The sequence below is a fragment of the Syngnathus acus genome, chromosome 13, assembly GCF_901709675.1.
Source record: "Syngnathus acus chromosome 13, fSynAcu1.2, whole genome shotgun sequence".
In the NCBI taxonomy this organism is placed as follows: domain Eukaryota; kingdom Metazoa; phylum Chordata; class Actinopteri; order Syngnathiformes; family Syngnathidae; genus Syngnathus; species Syngnathus acus.
Window position 1 is genome coordinate 1,226,079 of NC_051098.1, and position 19,503 is coordinate 1,245,581.

A 19,503-nucleotide genomic window follows, 5' to 3' on the forward strand; every position below is an offset into this window, starting at 1 on the left:
GGATGAAGGAAAAATGCGGGTTGAATATTTGAATTTGAATTTTGTAAACTATTATTGAAAACTTGCGTAACAACTTTGAAGAAAGAGGATTTTAGCCATGTTAATGGGTAGGGTGGATGGATTACTCAAAAAAAAAAAGCATTTGATAAGGGCGGCTTGATAGGAAGATGATGAGTGTGCGCAACTGATAGGATACAAAATGTTAATAGGAGGAGTTAGGGGTAATAAACAAATGCTACACAGGAAGACTGATAACACGAAGATAGTTCTGTAAAATTTGTGTCAGAGAGTGTGTTCTGCCCTAGCGCGTGGCACAATATTCCTGAACTGAGTCTTCTTACTCCACTGGCTGTCTCAAAATCAACAGAGAACTGTCCCTGGTAATGAGGCAGCTTTGGCCTTTGGGAGAACAACAAGAACTATTATCATGCTTGAAGGGGGCAAGCACAGCTCTTCACAGGACAAGAGCCATACAGTTGGTGGAATACACACAGTTGCAGATCCTAAAAAAAAAAAAGGGACTGAAAAAAACAACAAAGACAAGATGGACGCATTTGAGAGTGGTGGACGGTCCAGCCCTGAATCATCATTATGAGACTCTTAAGAGGAGAGGCTGCGAAACACTTGCACGAGTCACATGAAGTCAAACTGGACACCTTGCAAAGACTGCTCAAGCATTACAAAGTTGGTGGAGTTTGAGACAAAAGGGATGGAAGCGTGTTTGGGTGCTGGGGCCGACATAACCGAGGAGTTTTGATAAAAAAAAGGGAATAATAAGGCTGCTTATTGACACTGAAACGGGGATAAACACAAAATACATAGATATGGACAGTGAAGATGCACTAATAATAACAAATCATATGACAGTGCGATCAGAAACTTTGCAAAGTGGACATTGATCAATGAAAATTAAATCATTTGAATCATGAAATTTTCATATGTAACATAGCATTTCGAAGACATGATGAATCTAATTGAAATAATGACATTTTATTATTGGACCAGTGAAAATTTGGATTCAGGCAACAGAAGGCTGAATTGCTAAACTTAATTGACCTTTATCAAAACGACAGAATTTAATTACACATCAATTGCGACTGATTTATCGGACGCATATTTGAGCTTGAAGGGGTGAGGGGCCATAAGAAATTTGGAATTCTGGATAGTCAGCAAAATAGTAATACAGGGCACTACTTAATTAAAAAATAATACAGTAGGGCTTTAAATAACAAATACATTGACATTACCCTTGCGACAATTGATTTAAATGGCAATTTATGATAGGCACTTGGGGTTAGGGTTAACAATCCATCCATCTATCCATTACTGGTGCAGCTTGTCCTTACGAGGGTCACGGACGGTTAACAATGATAACGAGAATTTGTAATTTCTGTAGAAATTGCATGTGAAGGTGATGAGGCTGAATAAAAATTCGGGGAATGCTACAAAATTATGTTTAAATTTGGAACGTGGTGAATTGGTCAAAAAATGTATGAAAATATAGAAAGAATTTTGTAAGATTGGGCATGAATTGAAAGTAGAACATGTTAAATTTTTGGTAAGTGGGAAGTTTTGGAATAGGTAGGCATAAGATGAACAATTAAAAGTTGAAATGGGTTGAGTCAATGAAAAAAGAAACGAGAAGAAATTAGAATGTTAAAAGTGAAAATGTGAACTTTTAATCTAGGAAGTGAAAGAAAATGATAAATGTTGAATGTGCCATTAGGAATGAATGAAATTTTGGCTTAAAATTTGTGAATTTCTCGAAAACCGTAAATATTTGGAATATTTGGCATGACTATTTGGAATGTGTTAAAAGTGGAATGAAGTGAATCAGATGAATTATGTGGAAGTAGTTGCAGAAGAAGTTGAATAATAATAAAGTCAAGGCAAGTCAAGTTTATTTTTATAGCCCTAAATCACAAGCAAGTCTGAAAGGGCTTCACATGAACAAAAATTGACAATTTAAAGTACAGGAATAATATGTGTGAAGGCCACAATAATGATCAAGACAGCAAAAATATTTCTAATTGGTTTTGATAGATACAAAGGGGGAACATGGAAGGTTTTCAAAATTTTTGATATTTGTGACTCCAGTATCAAGAGTAAGCATTTCTTTTTAATTATAAGTGTAATTGGCATCAACGAAAATGAGAACGATAATCTTCAAGGTGATAGTGTAAGTGGCAGAAGGAAACTGTGTATATTGTTTTTTAAACATTATTTTTAGTATCATTACCGTAATTTTCGGACTATAAGTCGCTCCGGAGTACAAGTCGCATCAGCCATAAAATGCCCAAAAAAGTGAAAAAAAACATATATGTCGCTCCGGAGTATAAGTCGCATTTTGGGGGGCAATTTATTCGACAAAATTCAACACCAAGAACAGTCATGAACGAGCAACAACAGGCTAAACGATAGGTATGCTAACGTGACATAAACACAAACGAAGAGCTGAGAACGGCCCTGACGTAACATTCAGAGTTATTTAAAAAAAACTATTACATAAATAACACGTTTATAAAACCATCTGTGTCACTTTAATTCATTAAATCCATCGATCGTCCTTTGTCAACAATGTGTGCGCGCCGCTGACGGCGCTTGCACTTCAAAATATTCCACAGGCCCATATAACGATATATAAATTAGAAATCAAATAACCATTATATAAGCAATAATATTATCAAACCATCTGTGCACTCTAAATCATTAAATCCATCGATCAAATTCCTCGTCCTTTGTCAACAACGCCGCGCGTGAGCCCTGACGTCAGCCTCGTCGTTATTCCACAGATCTAGTATATAACTATATTGTAGCCTTAACAAAGTACAAGGAAAGACGTGGGTTTGGTAAAACGGCTCTTTATTTAACAAAACAAACTTCGAGGCGCGGCGGCTCGGTGGCGCACTGGGTAGCACGTCCGCCTCACAGTTAGGAGGGTGCGGGTTCGATTCCACCTCCGGCCCTCCCTGTGTGGAGTTTGCATGTTCTCCCCGGGCCCGCGTGGGTTTTCTCCGGGCACTCCGGTTTCCTCCCACATCCCAAAAACATGCTTGGTAGGCCGATTGAAGACTCCAAATTGTCCCTAGGTGTGAGTGCGAGTGCAAATGGTTGTTTGTCTCTGTGTGCCCTGCGATCGGCTGGCAACCGGTTCAGGGTGTCTCCCGCCTACTGCCCGTTGACGGCTGGGATAGGCTCCGGCACTCCCGCGACCCCCGTGGGGACTAAGCGGTTCAGAAGATGGATGGATGGATGGAACTTCGAGGCGTGTGGCGGCGTGGTATTCCAGCCACTGAGGTGGAAGAGAGATCCATAGAATAGGACCGGGCGTGCGTAAAAGCCATGACCGAGCCCCATCCACCGTCCCCGGACAGCCACCCGGCCGAGCGCCGGCCCTCGACTTCCATCCACGGAGGTGAAAGAGAGATCCCTAGAGTAGGACCGGGCGTGCGTAAAAGCCATGTACGAGCCCCATCCACCGTCCCCGGACAGCCACCCGGCCGAGCGCCGGCCCCCGACTTCAATCCACGGAGGTGAAAGAGAGCTCCTTAGAGTAGGACCGGGCGTGGGTAAAAGCCATAATAGTTTTTCAAACCTTCTGTGTCACTCCAAATCCTTAAATCCTTCAAACTCTTCGTCCGCCGTGTCACTTAGAAACAAAGCCGCTAATGATGCCGGTAGTACAGTGCCTTGCAAAAGTATTCGGCCCCCTTGAACCTTTCAACATTTCGCCACATTTCAGGCTTCAAACATAAAGATATAAAATTTTAATTTTTTGTCAAGAATCAACAAGTGGGACACAATCGTGAAGTGGAACGAAATTTATTGGATAATTTAAACTTTTTTAACAAATAAAAAACTGAAAAGTGGGGCGTGCAATATTATTGGCCAAAAGGTTCGATTTTGGTTTCATCTGACGAGAGCACCTTCTTCCACGTTTGGTGTGTCTCCCAGGTGGCTTGTGGCAAACTTTAAACGAGACTTTTTATGGATATCTTTGAGAAATGGCTTTCTTCTTGCCACTCTTCCATAAAGGCCAGATTTGAGCAGTGCACGACTGATTGTTGTCCTATGGACAGACTCTCCCACCTCAGCTGTAGTTATCTGCAGTTCATCCAGAGTGATCATGGGCCTCTTGGCTGCATCTCTGATCAGTCTTCTCCTTGTTTGAGATGAAAGTTTGGAGGGACGCCCGGGTCTTGGTAGATTTGCAGTGGTCTGATACTCCTCCCATTTCAATATAATTGCTTGCACAGTGCTCCTTGAGATGTTTAAAGCTTGGGAAATCTTTTTGTATCCAAAACCGTCTTTAAACTTCTCCACAACAGTATCTCGGACCTGCCTGGTGTGTTCCTTTGTCTTCATGGTTCTCTCTGCGCTTTAAACAGAACCCTGAGACTATCAAAGAGCAGGTGCATTTATACGGAGACTTGATTACACACAGGTGCATTCTATTTATCATCATCAGTCATTGAGGACAACATTGGATCATTCAAAGATCCTCACTGAACTTCTGGAGTGAGTTTGCTGCACTGAAAGTAAAGGGGCCGAATAATATTGCACGCCCCACTTTTCAGTTTTTTATTTGTTAAAAAAGTTTAAATTATCCAATAAATTTCATTCCACTTCACGATTGTGTCCCACTTATTGATTCTTGACAAAAAATTAAAATTTTATATCTTTATGTTTGAAGCCTGAAATGTGGCGAAATGTTGAAAGGTTAAAGGGGGCCGAATACTTTCGCAAGGCACTGTACATCGCGGTTCGTTTATCGCGGTTTCACTTTTTTGGGGGGGAAAATTTTTGAAAAAAAACACATAACTCGCTCCTTATTATAAGTCGCCCCCCCACCCAAACTATGAAAAAAAACCGCGACTTATAGTCCGAAAATTACGGTACTTTTTGGGAGGAGGGTCAGTAATGCTTGTGAGGAGATGAATGAAGGAACGAGGTAAAAGTAAAAGGGAGTGTTCTATAAATTTTTGGTTCTTTGCCAGATGTAATTATTTGGAGGGATGAATTCAAACTGAAAATGTGTAATTCAATGTGAAAGTTAAAGCAAAATTAAATTGATTTAGTGGAAGAAACCCTCCGTGAGTCGTCACCTTATCGTGGTGGAGGGGTTTGCGTGCCCTTATGATCCTAGGAGCCATGTTGTCTGGGGCTTCATGCCCCTGGTAGGGTCACCCATGGCAAACGGGTCCTAGGTGAGGGGCCAGACAAAGCACGGCTCACATTAGCCCCTTATGACGATAAAAACAAATGGATCTCGTTTTCCCTCGCCCGGACGCGGGTCACCGGGGCCCCCCTCTGGAGCCAGGCCTGGAGGCGGGGCTCGAAGGCGAGCGTCTGGTGGCCGGGCCTTCGCCCATGGGGCCCGGCCGGGCACAGCCCGAAAAGGAAACGTGGGTCCCCCTTCCCATGGGCTCACCACCTGTGGGAGGGGCCAAAGGGGTCGGGTGCAGTGTGAGCTGGGCGGCGGCCAAAGGCAGGGACCTTGGCGGTCTGATCCCCGGCTGCAGAAGCTGGCTCTTGGGACATGGAATGTCACCTCTCTGGCTGGAAAGGAGCCCGAGCTGGTGTGCGAGGCAGAAAAGTTCCGACTAGATATAGTCGGACTTGCCTCCACGCACAGTTTGGGTTCCGGTACAAGCCCTCTCGAGAGGGGCTGGACTCTCTTCCACTCTGGAGTTGCCCACAGTGAGCGGCGTCGAGCAGGTGTGGGTATACTTATTGCCCCCCGGCTGGGCGCCTGTACATTGGGGTTCACCCCGGTGAACGAGAGGGTAGCCTCCCTCCGCCTTCGGGTGGGGGGACGGGTCCTGACTGTTGTTTGTGTCTATGCACCAAACGGCAGCGCAGAGTACCCACCCTTCTTGGAGTCCCTGGAGGAAGTGCTGGAGAGCGCTCCTTCTGGGGACTCCATCGTTCTACTGGGTGACTTCAATGCTCACGTGGGCAATGACAGTGAGACCTGGAAGGGCGTGATTGGGAGGAACGGCCCCCCCGATCTGAACCCGAGCGGTGTTCTATTATTGGACTTCTGTGCTCGACACGGATTTTCTATAATGAACACCATGTTCAAGCATAAGGGTGTCCATGTGTGCACTTGGCACCAGGACACCCTAGGCCGCAGTTCGATGATCGACTTTGTAGTCGTGTCATCGGATTTGCGGCCGCATGTTTTGGACACTCGGGCGAAGAGAGGGGCGGAGCTGTCAACTGACAGGTGTGTTGGGTTGGCTCCGATGGTGGGTTGGCTCCGATGGTGGGGGAAGATGCTGGTCCGACCTGGCAGACCCAAACGCTCTGTGGGCGGTTCGGTCCCTGTATCACCGATGCCAGAGTTTGGTCCGCATTTCCGGCAGTAAGTCGGATTCGTTCCCAGTGAGGGTTGGACTCCGCCAAGGCTGCCCTTTGTCACCGATTCTATTCATAATTTTTATGGACAGAATTTCTAGGCGCAGCCGAGGCGTTGAGGGGGTCCGGTTTGGGGACCTCAGCATCACGTCTCTGCTTTTTGCAGATGACGTGGTGCTGTTGGCTTCTTCAGGCCGTGATCTCCAGCTTTCACTGGAGCGGCTCGCAGCCGAGTCTGAAGCGGTCGGGATGAGGGTCAGCACCTCCAAATCCGAGTCCATGGTCCTCGATCGGAAAAGGGTGGAATGCCCTCTCCGGATCGGGGATGAGATCCTGCCCCAAGTGGAGGAGTTTAAGTATCTTGGGGTCTTGTTCACGAGTGAGGGGAGGATGGAGCGCGAGATCGACAGGCGGATCGGTGCAGCGTCGGCAGTAATGCGGACTCTGTACCGGTCCGTTGTGGTAAAGAGAGAGCTGAGCCAAAAGGCAAAGCTCTCAATTTACCGGTCGATTTAGCTCCTACCCTCACCTATGGTCACGAGCTATGGGTCGTGACCGAAAGAACGAGATCCCGGATACAAGCGGCCGAAATGAGTTTTCTCCGCAGCATGTCCGGGCTCTCCCTGAGAGATAGGGTGAGAAGTTCGGTCATCCGGGAGAGACTCGGAGTAGAGTCGCTACTCCTCCACGTTGAGAGGAGCCAGATGAGGTGGCTCGGGCATCTCATCAGGATGTCTCCTAGACGCCTCCCTGGGGAGGTGTTCCGGGCATGTCCCACCGGTAGGAGACCCCGGGGACGACCCAGGACGCGCTGGAGAGACTACATCTCTCGGCTGGCCTGGGAACGCCTTGGGATCCCCCGGGAGGAGCTGGATGAAGTGGCTGGGGAGAGGGAAGTCTGGGAGTCCCTCCTGAAGCTGCTGCCCCCGCGACCCGACCCCGGATAAGCGGAAGAAGATGGATGGATGGATGGATGGATAGTGCAAGAAAATATGGGAAGGTGGAAATATTGAAGTTACAGCTCAACACAAAGTGTCAAATAGTCAAAAAGTATGAGATGTGAGCAAACTAAATGGGGAGTTAAATTATGTTCCAGCATTATGCATATTGGCAAGCGACGAGAGGACAGTAGACCAAACAATTAGATATAAATTTTGGATTTAAAATAAATATGGGACATTTTAATTGAAGAGTAGGAAAGGTTCCTTTAATAATTTAATATTTTATGTTTTTTGTGTGTTGTGGGATGACAGTTTATCGGTAATGGTGCATGAATATCAAGTCTGTGCTTGTGGTGTGGCGTTTGTGTAATGTGAATGGTTAAAGTGATTCAAAGTTGGGGTGATGTGATCACAGCAGAGGATAAAATTCCTCTCACCTGAAAAATATATAGATACTACAGATTTGAAAAAGCAACAGTGATCAGGTCTAATTTTACACTAAATCTGGGTTTAAGATTAATCTGGGTCACCATTGACAACAAAAGACTTCAATGGAGAAGGCCCATTTCAAGATTGTGACAAGACGTGACTTTACCAGCATTGACCATCAAGACTCTGAGCCAAGACAGTGTATGATTACAAATCTGGACTTACCTGACATTGTGACGAAATGCATGTGACGGAATTTGTGACGACTTGTTCTGTTTTGATGTTTTACCTGATTGTATTGCAGCCTCTAACCGCAACCCAGGGAGCAGATTGTGCTGTATTTGTGGAACTCGTATTTACTTTGCAGGTTGTCAACTGCAGTCTTGGAGAATTTTGTGTCATGTCTGTGAAAATGCATTAACAACTAACCCCTTACTTTTCATAATGAGTTTGTAAATGTGATCGTTCTCAGGACAGGCTCGGCAAGCTCCAGTTTTCAATTTGATACGTTTGACGTGTCCGTGTGTGGATTATCTTTTGTGTATCATTGTGAATTTTACTTTTACTTTTTGGTATTATGGACGTTTATTGCGGGGAGAGCTGCATGCACAGCTACAAGAGCGTGATGGCTTTTGTTCATACAGCCATGTGAGAGGCTGCCAGTCGAGTTTCAGGGACTGAGAATTGGTGATTCCAGGCCAGGATGGCATCTGGAGGTACACCGAAGTCCAGCTGGCGATGGGTATGTTATCATGGACATTGTTATTTTTACTTTTTATCCATAGTGACACATTTTTTAGAATGTGTCAAAAGGGGGAGGGGGAAAAAACAAAAAACAATGGGGGGAATTGTGAGATTTTAAGTGTTTTCAGATTTGATGGTTTTTAAGTCTTCAACATGCTAGATGGAGGAGAAGAAGCAGCTTGGCAGAAATGAAGTAAATGGGAGACAACATCGTGAAATGGAGCCAAAGCGTGGTGATGAGGGGGGAGAGTTTTAAAATAGCTTATAATAAATTATAGACCAGGGGTGTCCAAACTACGGCCCGCGGGCCAACTGCGGCCCGCGGTCCAGTTTTTATTGGCCCGCAGCAAAGAAGAAGTACTGGGCAGGCTAACGAGTTAGCGGAAAGATTCTAATTCGCGATCGTGCTAACATGCGCAAACGGACCTCTAAAGGAAATTAAACGAACATTTGGAGCAATACTACATTGTCCTAAAGGTTAGACACATATGATCATTCATTTCTCTTGTTAGGAGACACACTTACATCGCCAATGACTCCTGTACCACTGTAACCGACATATGTACAAGAACGTAAAAAAGGAAGTGGTATCGCCTGAAAACCGCCTTCAAAATAAATCACCCTACCTCAAATCAAAGCATGGCTGAATAACATAAATAACATGGAGAATTCTTAACACAAACTGTAAATATGTTTTTAGAACAACTTTTATTATTATACATTTTTTTATAACAAGGTAGAAGTGTACATACTGTAAATATGTTCTTAGAACTCTTATTATTATAACAATTTTCTATAACAAGGTACAACACTGTAAATATGTTTTTAGAACTCTTATTATAATCTTTTTTTTTTAAAAAAAGGTACAAGTGTACGCACTGCAATTGTGTGGGCACTCCTTGCCTTCTGCTGGCGTGTGGGCAAGTTTTGTGCCATAATTCCTCAATTTAGAAGTTTTATTTTGACTTTTAATTCTTTTTTTCAATTTGGGAAAAAAATCCGCGATGTAGTGAAACCGCGATAAACAAACCGTGATGTAGCGAGGGATTACTGTACATCACTGAAAATCAAGGCAATTGTGTTTGTCTAATTTGTAAAGAGACGGTTGCCTTGTTTAAGGATTTCAACTTAAAGAGACACTATCAGACTAAACATGCGAACACAAACGACCAGCTAACAGAGAGTGACCGCACTGATAAAGTGAAGCAGCTCCAAGCTGAACTGGCATCACAACAGCGATTCTTCACACGGGACTGTGGGTCAAAAATAAATATTACTAAAGCAAGCTACGAAGTGGCCATGTTAAGACTGTTGATGTTATGGACCTGTAGACCTGACACAAACTATTATTTTCTTAAAGATAATGTAAATGACAAGAGCAAAATTCACTAGTTTTAAGTTTTAATAATAACAGACAACTTTGCATTACTTATAACTCCCGTTTAAAATGTTCATGAGGCAAAAGTAATTTTAAACTCATGTAAATTTAAGGTATTTCATACAGTTTGTTCAATGTTATCTGACTATTCAGATATGAATGTGTTAGGGTTTGCAGAATATCTTCATCGTATGATTATGTTGGAATGTAACCTGTAATAATTTACCTAGCTTGTCCTGTCTTACCAAAAGTAGTAGACCAAAGTGCTAAGATCTTTTCACCTGATTGACTAGCTGCAGAGGAAGCAATCAAGGTTGCTTTGTTTCCACAAAGTCGTAAAAGGCCCCCTGCTATGCTTTGATCAGCAGGGGAGCGGCTTCACCCCATCCTGTGTTCCCACACCCCCACTTTCAACCCCACTGTGTTTCTTCTCAATAAATATGCACCTGATGAGGCCTGACTTCAGACTTCATTCGACCATCGCTGTAAGCACAGCGACGAGTGAACTCTCCGCCTGCAGGTGTCTGAAACGACTAACTTGTCTCCAGTGTGGTTCTTGCAAAATAAGTTAGAGTGAACACTACCCTAACAGAATGAAAGGCAGAATTTGTGTTTTTAGAGTTGTTCACATCTGCCTGAGTGACTCATATTTGGTTATTTTGTCATTTGAAAAATAAAGACAATTGTGACAATGAAATTTGTTTTATAACAGTGTGTATTTGCATGACATTTTTGTAGTTAAAAAATGTCCGAAAAAACTATTGGCCCCCGGGCCCCTTCACTTTATCAAATCTGGCCCTCCTTGCAAAAAGTTTGGACACCCCTGTTATAGACCTTCACAAGATAAGATCAAATGGGTGGGAGAGTATTAAATGTAAAAAATTGGAGCAATAACATACAGACTAGAAACAAATTGGGAACAGGTGGATAATTTAAAAGCGGCTTTTGAAGGTTAAAGTTTGAATAACACATTCATTTGCAGGATAAACAATGGAAGGGATTGATAAATTGAACAAAGACTGCAGGAGTATTATGTTGAAAATAATTGATCATTTAAACAGTGACGTGATGAGAAAAAGAGAAAAGAATGAACATACAAATAAATAATTTCAACAAATTTTTTTCCCTATAAAATGGTGAAGTTTGGGTTTGAAGTACGTATACATTATATGTGGTTTCCAACTTAATTTATTGTCTATAAGCACTCCAAGAAATTTTACTTCATTTACTCTTACTTCACTGGTTCTTCTATATCAAACAAATTTCTTAGGTTCATTTACCTGACATGTTTCGGCGGGTTCTTCCGCCTTCATCAGAGTGTCAGTGATGTGATTGTGACGCGTCTTTATCAGCTGATGGATGAAGGCGTGGCTCACCTGTCAGATTTGACAGATGAGCCACGCCCTCTGCTGTCCGTTCACCTCTCCAAAATGCTGTTCCAGGTTGTAGAGAGCATGTAGGCTCCCTCGTCCCTGTTGATGGTCCTCGGGCCCCGCTTGCGGATCTCAATGGCCTCCCTGATCCAACGCTGATGTTTGTTGTCTTCAGTGCGGATGACTCTGGCCTTTTTCCAGTCCATGATGTGGTTTTCTCTTTTACAGTGGTCGGTGATGGCTGACTTGTACTGTTCCTGTTCTGCTTGTAGTTTTATTGCTCTTGTTTGTCTTGTTGCTGTCTCCTTCTCGCATTCCTTCTTGTGTTCCGTTTTTCTTGTGATGAAGTTCCTCCCTGTCTCCCCGATATATGATTTATTGCATGATTTGCATGGAATCTCGTATATGGAATTGCATTTATTTTCCGGATTAACTTTGTCTTTTGGGTGGACCAGTATCTGACGGAGTGTTGTATGTGGTTTGATAGGCGTGCTTATGTTGTATTTTATCATGGCTCTTTTGATGCGTTCCGTAATGCCTCTTACATACGGCAACGTCACTATTCCGCTGGGTTCTTGTTTCCGTGTTTGTTTCTTTCTTTTCTCCTGTGTTTTGTATTTTTTGTTTTTTACCTGTTCTGCACCTTTGGTTATTGCCCATTGTGGATACTGACATTTTTTGAGTGCGTGTTGTATGTATTTTTCTTCCTGTGTTATGTCTTCCGGATCCGTGATTATTGTTGTGCGTTCGAATAGTGTTCTGACTACTGACAGTTTGTGTATAGTGGGATGTTCTGATGTCCAGAGGAGGTATTGGTCGGTGTGTGTGGGTTTTCTGTGTACTTTTGTTTTGATGTCACCGTTGTCTGTGTGGTGTATGTTGATGTCTAAAAAAGCTATGGATCGATCTGTTTCTTCTTCATGAGTGAATTTGATGTTACCGGTGGTGTCTATGGTATTGAGATGGTCTGTGAGGTGTTGTGTATGTCCTGTTTTTGTTTTTTCCAGAATGTCGTCAACGTAACGTTTCCATAGCGTGGGTTTGTATGTGTCCAGGGCTGTTAAGAGTGCCTTCTGTTCTAAATCTTCCATAAAGAAATTACACATGATGGCAGAAAGAGGGTCTCCCATGGGGAATCCCTCTTTTTGCCTGTATATTGTGTTTCTGTATTGAAAGTATGTGGAGGTGGCTATGAAATGAAGTAATTGGGTGATGTCTTGTGCTGTTAGATTTGTGCGTTTCTTGAGTGTCCTGTCTGCTGATAGTCTGTCATGTACTATGTGTATAGTGGGCTGTGTGGGCGTTTTTGTGAAGAGTCAAATGACGTCGTGTGATATGAGCATTTCATCTTTCTGTACTTTTATGTGTGTGAGTTCTGTAGCTAGTTGTTTTGAGTTTTTGCAGTGTTGATCCGTGTGTCCTAGTAGTGGTTTTATTATTTCTGTGAGTGCTTTTGAAAGGTTGTATGTGACTGACCCTATGCTGTCTACAATGGGGCGGAGAGGTGTACCTGGTTTATGGATTTTTGGTGTGCCATAAATTCTGGGGATGATGTTTGCTGTGGGTATTAGGTGATTGTATGCCTGTTTGTCTATTTTATTTTCCATGAGTAGTGGTTTGAGTAATGCTTTGAGTTTATTTTTCTTGTCTTCTGTTGGGTCTTTTTTTATTACTTCGTAGGTATCGTTCTGTAGTAACTGTTGCATTGATTCTTCGTAAGTGTCCGTGTCCATAATCACTGTTGTTCTGCCTTTGTCTGCCGGGAGGATTGTAATGTCTTTATTTTTTGCTAGTGTGATCATTGCGTTTGTTTCCTGTTTTGTAATATTGCTGGGTGGTGATTTAGCCGTTTTTAATATACCTGCAACTTCATTGCGTAGTGCTGCTTTTTGTCCTGGGTTATGTATTCTTTCGCATGCTAACTCCGTGGCTAAAATGAAATCATCGTAAGGTATGTTTTTGGGTGTGATCGCGTAGTTGAGTCCTTTTGCTAATATGCTGCGTTCTGCCTGGGTGAGATCGTGGCGTGACATGTTGTGAATCCATTTTTCGTTGATGTGTGTGTGGTCCGGTTGTGCCTTCTTTTGTGCAATGAGTCTGTCCAATTTCCCGATGTGTCGGTTTTTTGTGGCGGCAAATTCCTGTTCGTGTATTTTATCTAAATGTTCGTGTAGTGTTGCGTGGCTCATCTGTCAAATCTGACAGGTGAGCCACGCCTTCATCCATCAGCTGATAAAGACGCGTCACAATCACATCACTGACACTCTGGTGAAGGCGGAAGAACCCGCCGAAACATGTCAGGTAAATGAACCTAAGAAATTTGTTTGATATAGAAGAACCAGTGAAGTAATTGAAAAGGAAAAAACAAGATGAACCTAGTACAACTATTCATTTACTCTTTCTATTTCTATATTATTTATTGTAAGAATTTTGTCTGTTAGTCGGACGGTTTCCAAATATAATATACTTTGTTTTACTTAATCCATCCATCCATCCATCCATCTTCTTCCGCTTATCCGGGGTCGGGTCGCGGGGGCAGCAGCTTCAGGAGGGACTCCCAGACTTCCCTCTCCCCAGCCACTTCATCTAGCTCATCCCGGGGGATCCCAAGGCGTTCCCAGGCCAGCCGAGAGACATAGTCTCTCCAGCGCGTCCTGGGTCGTCCCCGGGGTCTCCTACCGGTGGGACATGCCCGGAACACCTCCCCAGGGAGGCGTCCAGGAGGCATCCTGATGAGATGCCCGAGCCACCTCATCTGGCTCCTCTCAACGTGGAGGAGTAGCGACTCTACTCCGAGTCTCTCCCGGATGACCGAACTCCTCACCCTATCTCTAAGGGAGAGCCCGGACATCCTGCGGAGAAAACTCATTTCGGCCGCTTGTATCCGGGATCTCGTTCTTTCGGTCACGACCCATAGCTCGTGACCATAGGTGAGGGTAGGAGCGTAAATCGACCGGTAAATTGAGAGCTTTGCCTTTTGGCTCAGCTCTCTCTTTACCACGACGGACCGGTACAGAGTCCGCATTACTGCCGACGCTGCACCGATCCGCCTGTCGATCTCGCGCTCCATCCTCCCCTCACTCGTGAACAAGACCCCAAGATACTTAAACTCCTCCACTTGGGGCAGGATCTCATCCCCGATCCGGAGAGGGCATTCCACCCTTTTCCGATCGAGGACCATGGACTCGGATTTGGAGGTGCTGACCCTCATCCCGACCGCTTCACACTCGGCTGCGAACCGCTCCAGTGAGAGCTGGAGATCACGGCCTGAAGAAGCCAACAGCACAACGTCGTCTGCAAAAAGCAGAGACGCGATGCTGAGGTCCCCAAACCGGACACCCTCAACGCCTCGGCTGCACCTAGAAATTCTGTCCATAAAAATTATGAACAGAATCGGTGACAAAGGGCAGCCTTGGCGGAGTCCAACCCTCACTGGGAACGAATCCGACTTACTGCCGGAAATGCGGACCACACTCTGGCATCGGTGATACAGGGACCGAACCGCCCTTATCAGTTGGCTCGGTACCCCGTACTCCCGAAGCACCCCCCACAGAACCTCCCGAGGGACACGGTCGAACGCCTTCTCCAAGTCCACAAAACACATGTGGACTGGTTGGGCGAACTCCCATGCACCCTCGAGGATCCTGTTGAGGGTGAAGAGCTGGTCCACTGTTCCACGGCCAGGACGAAAGCCACACTGTTCCTCCTGAATCCGAGGTTCGACCTCCCGACGGACCCTCCTCTCCAGCACCCCTGAATAGACCTTACCAGGGAGGCTGAGGAGTGTAATTCCCCTGTAATTGGAACACACCCTCCGGTCCCCCTTCTTAAAGAGGGGAACCACCACCCCAGTCTGCCAATCCAGAGGCACTGTCCCCGATGTCCACGCGATGCTGTAGAGACGTGTCAGCCATGACAGCCCCACAACATCCAGAGCCCTTAAGAAATCCGGGCGGATCTCATCCACCCCCGGGGCCTTGCCACCGAGGAGTTTTTTAACTACCTCAGTGACTTCAACCCCAGAGATTGGAGAGTCCGCCTCAGAGTCCTCAGGCCCTGCTTCCACAATGGAAGGCGTGTCGGTGGAATTGAGGAGGTCTTCGAAGTATTCTCCCCACCGACACACGACGTCCCGAGTCGAGGTCAGCAGCACGCCATCTCCACTGTAAACAGTGTTGACGTTGCACTGCTTCCCCCTCCTGAGACGCCGGATGGTGGACCAGAATTTCCTCGAAGCCGTCCGGAAGTCATTCTCCATGGCCTCGCCGAACTCCTCCCACGCCCGGGTTTTTGCCTCAGCAACCGCCGAAGCCGCGTTCCGCTTGGCCATCCGGTACCTGTCAGCTGCCTCCGGAGTCCCGCAGGCCAAAACGGCCCGATAGGACTCCTTCTTCAGCTTGACGGCATCCCTTACCGCCGGTGTCCACCAGCGGGTTCGGGGATTGCCGCCACGACAGGCACCAATGACCTTACGGCCACAGCTCCGGTCGGCCGCCTCAACAATGGAGGCGCGGAACAAGGTCCACTCGGACTCAATGTCCCCCGCCTCCCCCGGGACGTGGGAAAAGCTCTGCCGGAGGTGGGAGTTGAAGCTCTTCCTGACAGGGGATTCCGCCAGACGTTCCCAGCAGACCCTCACAGAACGTTTGGGTCTGCCAGGTCGGACCGGCATCTTCCCCCACCATCGGAGCCAACCCACCACCAGGTGGTGATCAGTTGACAGCTCCGCCCCTCTCTTCGCCCGAGTGTCCAAAACATGCGGCCGCAAATCCGATGACACGACTACAAAGTCGATCATCGAACTGCGGCCTAGGGTGTCCTGGTGCCAAGTGCACACATGGACACCCTTATGTTTGAACATGGTGTTCATTATTGAAAATCCGTGTCGAGCACAGAAGTCCAACAATAGAACACCGCTCGGGTTCAGATCGGGGGGGCCGTTCCTCCCAATCACGCCCTTCCAGGTCTCACTGTCATTGCCCACGTGAGCATTGAAGTCACCCAGTAGAACGACGGAGTCCCCAGAAGGAGCGCTCTCCAGCACTTCCTCCAGGGACTCCAAGAAGGGTGGGTACTCTGAGCTGCCGTTTGGTGCATAGACACAAACAACAGTCAGGACCCGTCCCCCCACCCGAAGGCGGAGGGAGGCTACCCTCTCGTTCACCGGGGTGAACCCCAATGTGCAGGCGCCCAGCCGGGGGGCAATAAGTATACCCACACCTGCCCGACGCCTCTCACCGTGGGCAACTCCAGAGTGGAAGAGAGTCCAGCCCCTCTCGAGAGGGCTTGTACCGGAACCCAAACTGTGTGTGGAGGCAAGTCCGACTATATCTAGTCGGAACTTTTCTGCCTCGCACACCAGCTCGGGCTCCTTTCCAGCCAGAGAGGTGACATTCCATGTCCCAAGAGCCAGCTTCTGCAGCCGGGGATCAGACCGCCAAGGTCCCTGCCTTTGGCCGCCGCCCAGCTTGCAATGCACCCGACCCCTTTGGCCCCTCCCACAGGTGGTGAGCCCATGGGAAGGGGGACCCACGTTTCCTTTTCGGGCTGAGCCCGGCCGGGCCCCATGGGCGAAGGCCCGGCCACCAGACGCTCGCCTTCGAGCCCCGCCTCCAGGCCTGGCTCCAGAGGGGGGCCCCGGTGACCCGCGTCCGGGCGAGGGAAAACGTGATCCATTAATTTTTATCATCATAAGGGGCTGATGAGCCGTGCTTTGTCTGGCCCCTCACCTAGGACCCGTTTGCCATGGGTGACCCTACCAGGGGCATGAAGCCCCAGACAACATGGCTCCTAGGATCATAGGGGCACGCAAACCCCTCCACCACGATAAGGTGACGACTCACGGAGGGGGTTTTACTTAAATTTAGTGTAAATTTATTTGTGTCAAACCAACTCTGTAATTTTTCCATTTCAATACCCACAGTATCCAGTAGTTGATCCAGGTCATCCCCACTGCAAAGCAGGTTTGTGTCATCTGCAAAAACTACGGCCTTGAGTAACCTGGAGATCTTGCACATATCATTGACATACAAAATAAATAACAAGGGGCCTACTATTGAGCCCTGAGGAAGCCCACACTTTACCTGCTTTAGTTTTGATTTACAGTCCATAAGTTGCACATATTGATTCCTGTTTGATAAATAACTGTTTAACCAAGTGAGTGACATACCTTGTATCCCATATCTTTCAAGTTTTGTTAACAGTATTTCATAATTTACAGTATCAAAAGCTTTCTTAAGATCCAAGAAAACACCTACAACATACTGTTTATTTTCAATAGCTGTTGCTCACATTAGCCCCTTATGATGAAAAAAATAAATGGATCTCGTTTTCCCTCGCCCGGACGCGGGTCTCCGGGGCCCCCCTCTGGAGCCAAGAAAACACCTACAACATATCGTTTATTATTATTATAACATATGTTGTTATTTCAGCTACGAAATCTAACAAAGCTAGTGTGGTGGTCCTATTTTTTCGAAATCCATACTGCTGGTCACACAGAATATTTTGTTTTGTAATAAAATCATCAAGCCTTTTATAAAATATTTTGGAGGATTGTGGGAGTAGAGATATTGGCCTGTAATTTGAGAATATGTGTTTGTCCCCAGCTTTATATATCGGAATAATTTGAGCAGTTTTCATTTCACTCGTAAAAACACCATTTGTCAAAGATTGGTTGCAGATATGTGTAAGGGGTTTCACCACACATTCAATACTATTTTTAACAAGTGACATCTATCCCATTACAGTCAGTTGACTTTTTACCTTTAAATTCTCTAACAATTTCTATTATTTCCTTCTCATTCGTTCCCCTTAGAACCATACTTTCGGCTATGGGTACATCCTTAATTAGGTCACTTGTACTACCTTTTTTTGCTACTTCCTCTGCCAAAGTAGGCCCAATACCAACATAGTAATCATTAAACTCCTCTGCAATCATAGTAAGATCATTTATAGTTATGACGTCATATGATGGCGCCGCGGATGGCAGCCACGGTGAGTCGCTCTCTGTTTCTTTGTCTTATTTTGTGTGTTTTCTGTGTCCTCTGCTGTCCATCCCGGATCACTTTTACCAGAGAAGCGCTGTTAAACATCGGACAGTCTTCTTCTGGTATTTTCTCTCCTGTTCTCTCTGATTCAGACTGTTTGTCGGAGATTCTAGCCGGTGCGGCGGTGCTATACAAGCTAGCGCGACGACGGCGGCGCGGAAAACGAGCCGGAGCACTCGTAATGCTGAGGCAGAGAGGGTTCCGTTCTGCCCTACCGTGCTACCTGGCGAATGTCCGCTCCCTGGCGAGCAAGATGGACGAACTGCTGCTCCTCACTTCAAGGAACACGGACTTCAGCAGATCCGCCGCGCTGTGCTTTGTTGAAACGTGGCTCAGCGAACGAACCCCCCACCACGCCGTGGAGCTAGCGGGGTTTCGGCTAACTCGTGCAGATCGCAGCGCGGAGCTCTCCGGAAAATCAAAGGGAGGTGGTCTCTGTTTCTGCATTAATGAACGTTGGTGTACTGATGTCACGGTGTTGAAAGAGTTTTGCAGCCCTCTCCTAGAAACACTTTTCATAAACTGCCGGCCGTTCTATTCACCACGGGAGTTCTCCTCGATCGTCATGGCGGGTGTTTACATTCCACCACACGCACGTGCGAGTGAAGCCACGCAGATGCTGGCTGACCAGGTAACAGAATGGAGAAACTTCTACCAAATTCACTAATCATTGTTCTGGGTGATTTTAACAGGGCGAACCTCGCACACGAACTCCCCAGATACAGACAGCACGTAACGTGTCCCACCAGAGGGGCACAGACTCTGGACCACTGCTACACCGTGATCAAGGATGCATACCACTCTGCGGCTCGTGCAGCTTTAGGACTCTCGGACCACTGTCTAGTTCATCTGATCCCGGCCTACAGGCAGAAACTAAAAACTTCTAAGCCTGTGGTGAGGACTGTGAGGAAGTGGACAGTGGAGTCAAGGCAGGACCTCCAAGCCTGCTTTGACTGCACCGATTGGGGAGTTTTCGAAGCTGCAACTTCAGACTTGCATGAACTCACCGACACTGTCACATCATACATCAGTTTTTGTGAGGATCTGTGTGTGCAGACTAAGACCTTCTGCACGTACAACAACGACAAACCTTGGTTTACACCGAACCTCAGGAGGCTGCGCAAAGTCAAGGAGGAGGCCTACAGGAGCGGAGACCGCGACCTGTTCAAGCAGACCAGAAACACACTGAACCGAGAGGTCAGGAAAGCCAGGAGGTGTTACGGGGAGAACCT

The 19,503-nt window shown here is 46.3% G+C and overlaps 1 protein-coding gene across 11 annotated transcripts in view; it reads right to left on the minus strand.

Moving 5' to 3' along the window:
• bcas3 (BCAS3 microtubule associated cell migration factor) overlaps window positions 1–19,503 on the minus strand; it is a 329,552-nt gene that overhangs the window by 19,818 nt on the left and 290,231 nt on the right. The window lies entirely within an intron of this gene.